Source organism: Coregonus clupeaformis, chromosome 33, assembly GCF_020615455.1.
Source record: "Coregonus clupeaformis isolate EN_2021a chromosome 33, ASM2061545v1, whole genome shotgun sequence".
NCBI lineage: Eukaryota > Metazoa > Chordata > Actinopteri > Salmoniformes > Salmonidae > Coregonus > Coregonus clupeaformis.
Window position 1 is genome coordinate 33,064,217 of NC_059224.1, and position 6,187 is coordinate 33,070,403.

Sequence of the window (6,187 nt, forward strand, 5' to 3'; positions counted from 1 at the left end):
GTCATCCTCAGCGCCTGGAAGGGAACAGGAAACACATGTGGTGATAACAGGCTAGCGCGTGTCACATGGTAGAGAAGTAGAGTGGCAAACAGGAAGCCAGGAGGGAATGGGGAGAATAGATTGCGATTTTAATGGCGATCACATCATTGCTGCTAGCTATCTAGTTTCAAGTTTTATTAGTCGTATGTACGGGATACAATTGGTATACACCGTCCAATTAAATGCTTACTTGTAAGGTCCTTATTGACAATGCAACAACAATAAGAAATAATAAAATATAAGAATATGAACATAAAGTAAATGGCTCAGTAGAATATAATAAATATTTTAGCATAAGTATAATACAGGAAGGCCCAATTTATAGTCCACTATTTACACATATTTTGGGGAAGGGGGGATTGGGGGATGTATTTAGCAATCCTAATAAGAGTCTGATCAGACCAGTGTTCAGAAGTTTGATGGCTTGTAGATCGAAACTGTCTCTGAGCCTGTTGGTATCAGACCTCATGCCCCGATACCATCTACCTGATGGTAAGGGAGTAAACAGCTTGTGGCTGGGGTGTGTGGTGTCCTTGATGAGGCTGCGGGCCTTCCTCAGGTACCGTTTCGAGTAGATGTCCTGGATGGGTGGGAGCACAGTCCCAGTGATGTACTGGGACATCTTCACCACCCGCTGGAGGGCCTTGCGGTCGTTGAAGGACCAATTCCCGTACCAGGCCGTGATGCAACCGGTCAGGATGCTCTCGATGGTGCAGCAGGATTATTTGGAGAAGACCCTGGCTGGCATGCAGAATTTCTTCAGCCACTTTAGGAAGTAGAGGCGCTGTTGTGCCCTCTTGACAAGAGTGGTGGTGTTGTTGGTCCATGACAAATCCTCAGTGATGTGAACGTCGAGGAACTTTAAACTGCTGATTCTCTCTACTGTAGTCCCGTTGTTGTGGATCGGGGCATGTTCCCTCCTCTGCTTCCTGAAGTCAACAATCAACTCCTTTGTTTTTCTGACATTGAGGGAGAGGTTGTTGTCCTGGCACCACAATAGGTTGACTTGTCGTTGTTGGTTATCAGGCCTACAACTGTGGTGTCATCAGCAAACTTGAATGATGTTGGTGTCGTGCAAAGCCACGCAGTCATGGGTGAACATGGAGTACAGCAGAGGGCTGAGGACACATCCCTGGTGGGCCCCTGTGTTAAGAGTCAGTGTGGAGGAGGTGCTGCTACCAATCCTCACAGCCTGTGGTCTGCCTGTCAGGAAGTCCAGGATCCAGTTGCAGAGGGTGGTGTCCAGACCCAGGGCTCTGAGCTTGGTGTCGAGCTTGGCGGGAACAATAGTGTTGAACGCTGAACTGTAGTCAATGAAAATAATTCTCACATAGGTGTTCCTCTTGTCCAGGTGCGTTACGGCCGTGTGAATAGCGATTGAAATGGCATCTTCTGTGGATCTGTTGGAGCGGTAGACAAATTGGAGTTGGTCCAGTGTGGCTGACATGCTGGCCTTGATGTGGGCCATGACCAGCCTCTCGAAGCATTTCATGACGACCAGGGTGAGTGCGACGGGGCGATAGTCATTTGGGCATGTCACCTTGTTTTTCTTGGGCACTGGGATGATCTAACCCACTATAGTGTGGGAATTAGGAAAACAGGCTAGTTCCTGTTGGGGAGACAGTAGCTGTACACAGTAGATGTCTGTCAAATGAGTTCATACAGGTTGAATAGGGGTTAATGATTGACATCTCCAACAACAGAGAGTACTATCTACACAAACCCTGTTTTGTTTTCACTTTTATGCCATATCATCAGACACAATGCCATAAAAAAACTAATAAAAACAGCTATAACCAACCACATACAGGTGTCAGACTTCTGTGGTTAGCTGAGTGAGAGTTGGTGTGACCGCAGGCAGAGTGACTCACAGGAAAAAAGGTTGTCTTTCCAGGAGTTCCTACTACCATCATTACAACCCATCAACGTGTCGAGCTGTCAAATCTGTCAATGTTTCTAACTGTCTCAGAGGAACTAGCTCATGATTAAACACACCAGCATCTGGTGAAAGCCACTATAGTCAATTGAATGTAGCTTATTAGCTCAATTATAAGGCTGATCATCTGCCAGGCTGTACTCAGTCATGCTTGTTGAAACTAAATTAACTGCCAAGAACATTCTCCATGGTCATTTAACATGAAGTGTGTGTGAATTAGCTTGTTGAAATTACTAATGGTGGTCTGAAAGCTTGCATGGCCTGTTTGTGTTCCTTCATTATGAAAGGTGATGAGGTCACCTACATATCTTCTCAAGTGTCAGAGGACACCGCCACAGTAAGCGATATGGCAAAATAACGATTTCTTCCATTCAGCCCCATAGACATAATATGGGTTTGTAAAGGTACACCAGATGAAGCTATACCAAGGCAAAAGGATGTGTGCATAATATAGCATATCAATGCATACTTTCAATGCAGACCTACTGCTTGTTTTTCCTTTTCCCAGTCTTTTACTAAGATCAACTCTTGGCATTACATAGATGAGTGGTTAGTCCTTCCCCACTGGGCACAAACTGGTTGAATCAACGTTGTTTCAACGTAATTTATCAACCTATTGTGACGTGGAATCTACGTGGAAAATACATTTGGTTTGAAAAAAGTAATCAACGTAAACTGTTGTTTTGCGGGTGACATTTCAACCACAGGATTATGTCATCATTTTAACAAATGTTCAACATAGACAAACCTTGTATAAAATACACTACATGACCAGAAAGTATGTGGACACCTGCTTGTCATACATCTTATTCCATATCATGTGCATTAATATGGAGTTGGTCCCCCCTTTACTGCTATAACAGCCTCCTGGGAAGGCTTTCCACTAGATGTTGGAACATTGCTGCGGGGACTTGCTCCCATTCCTCCACAAGAGCATTAGTGAGGTCGGGCACTGATGTTGGGCGATTAGGCCTGGCTCGCAGTCGGCATTCCAAATCATCCCAAAAGTGTTCGATGGGGTTGAGGTCAGGGCTCTGTGCAGGCCAGTCAAGTTCTTCCACACCGATCTCGACAAACCATTTCTGTATGGATCTTGCTTTGTGCACGGGGGCATTGTCATGCTAAAACAGGAAAGGGCATTCCCCCAACTGTTGCCACAAGGTTGAAAGCACAGAATCGTCTAGAATGTAATTGTATGCTGTAGCACTAACATTTCCCTTCACTGGAACTAAGGGGCCTAGCCCAAACCATGAAAAACAGCCCCAGACCATTATTCCTCCTCCACCAAACTTTAAGGTTGGCACTATGCATTGGGGCAGGTAGCGTTCTCCTGGCATCCGCCAAACCCAGATTCGTCTGCCAGATGGTGAAGCGTGATTCATCACTCCAGAGAACATGTTTCCACGGCCCCAGAGTCCAATGGTGGCGAGCTTTACACCACTCCAGCCGACGCTTGGCATTGCGCATGGTGATCTTAGGCCATGGAAACCCATTTCATGAAGCTCCCGACGAACAGTTATTGTGCTGACGTTGCTTCCAGAGGCAGTTTGGAACTCGTTAGTGAGTGTTGCAACTGAGGAAAGACGATTTTTACACGTTACGCGTTTCAGTACTCGGTGGTCCCATTCTGTGAGCTTCTGTGGCCTATCACTTCGCGGCTGAGCCGTTGTTGCTCCTAGACGTTTCCACTTCACAATAACAGCACTTACGGTTGACCGGGGCAGCTCTAGCACGGCAGAAATTTAAGGAACAGACTTTTTGGAAATGTGGCATCCTATGACGGTGCCACGTTGAAAGCCACTGAGCTCTTTGGTAAGGCCATTCTACTGACAATGTTTGTCTATGGAGATTTCATGGCTGTGTACTCAAATTTTATACACCTGTCAGCAACTGGTGTGGCTAAAATAGCTGAATCCACTAATTTGAAGAGGTGTCCACATACTTTTGTAAATATAGTGTATGTTGAATTTGTACCTGGATATTGAATTGTGTTTGGTTGTCAACGGAGATGTATCTTCTGTTTGGATAGTTCCATCTTTGCCACTGACTTAGTCTGGCTTTAATTCCAGTTTGTCTGCAAATGTATAATTGATATGTTGGATTCACATCTCCATCTCAATCAAAATTCTAAATTAAAGAATAGGACTAAATCTAATCTAATCAAACTTGATTGATTCTTGGTTGAGATGGAGACGTGAATCTAACACATCAATTATTAATTTGTATACAAACTGGAATTTGTTGACAACCAAACACAATTCAATATCACTTTTGCAATACAGTAAATAGATACAAGTTAACAAATTATATGTTGGACTCACGTCTCCAACTAAACCAAAAATAAAAGTTAAATAATAGGATTAAGCCAGTGGCTCAGATGAAACTATTCAAGCATTAGATATCCTTTAAATGTTGATATTTGGTTGCGTTGTCAACCAAACACAATTCAATAATATTTTTGTAATACAGTAAATAGCCTAAAGTTAAGGCTATCTTACAAACTAATGTAACAGTATTTATTCAACCTTAAAATGAGTAACACATCCATGGCCACATTTTGAGGTTAGCCTACTGTAACTATTAATGTCTTCTTATGTAATCATAGAAAGCGTGCATGTTCAAGAAAGCATGCAAAGGTCGCAGGTCGGTGGAGAGCTTCACAACTGCTGTAATAATCTGCACAGAATCTTAAACAGTATTGATCACTTGCACTATGTACTTTTAATGTAATCGCAACTGCAATCCAGGTAATTTGTTTGTGCTATTAGATGAAGCACAGTGATAACACACTAAAGCTGCCATTGCGATTACATTAAAAGTACATAGTGCAAGTGATCAATGCTGTTTAAGATTCTGTGCAGATTATTACAGCAGTTGTGAAGGTCTCCACCGACCTGCGACCTTTGCATGCTTTCTTGAACATGCATGCTTTTTATGATTACATAAGAAGACATTTAACAAAGCAAATTTGAGGACTAGGCTGCCGAAGTTCTATCAACATATCGACTGTTGTACACAGGCTGCTAAAATTCTCGACCATTGCTATTCGAACTTCCGGGATGGTTATAAGGCACTCCCCCGCCCTCCTTTCGGCAAATCTGACCACGACTCAATTTTGCTCCTCCCTTCCTATAGTCAGAAACTCAAACAGGAAGTTCCCGTGCAAAGGACTATTCAACGCTGTTCTGACCAATGAGGATAACACAATGCCACCAACGCGGCTCACTACCAAGGACTGTGGGGTCTCCTTCTCCATGGCCGACGTGAGTAAGACATTTAAGCATGTTAACCCCCGCAAGGCTGCCGGCCCAGACGGCTTCCCTAGCCGCGTCCTCAGAGCATGCGCAGACCAGCTGGCTAGTGTGTTTACGGACATATTCAATCTCTCCCTATCCCAGTCTGCTGTCCCCACATGCTTCAAGATGGCCACCATTATTCCTGTACCCAAGAAAGCAAAGGTAACTGAACTAAATGACTATCGCCCCGTAGCACTCACCTCTGTCATCATGAAGTGCTTTGAGAGACTAGTCAAGGATCATATCACCTCTACCTTACCTGTCACCCTAGACCCACTTCAATTTGCTTACCGCCCCAATAGATCCACAGACGATGCAATCGCCATCACACTGCACACTGCCCTGGACAAGAGGAATATCAATGTAAGAATGCTGTTCATTGACTATAGCTCAGCATTCAACACCATAGTACCCTCCAAGCTCATCATTAAGCTCAAGGCCCTGGGTCTGAACCCCGCCCTGTGCAACTGGGTCCTGGACTTCCTGACAGGCCGCCCCCAGGTGGTGAAGGTAGGAAACAACATCTCCACTTCGCTGATCCTCAACACTGGGGCCCTTCAAGGGTGCGTGCTCAGCCCCCTCCTGTACTCCCTGTTCACCCATGACTGCGTGGTCAAGCACGCTTCCAACTCAATCATCAAGTTTGCAGACGACACAACAGTAGTAGGCTTGATTACCAACAATGACGAGACAGCCTTCAGAGAGGAGGTGAGGGCTCTTGGAGTGTGGTGCCAGGAAAATAACCTCTCACTCAACGTCAACAAAACAAAGGAGATGATCGTGGACTTCAGGAAACAGCAGAGGGTGCACCCCCCTATCCACATCGACGAGACCACAGTGGAGAAGGTGGAAAGCTTCAAGTTCCTTGGCGTACACATCACTGACAAACTGAAATGGTCAACCCACACAGACAGTG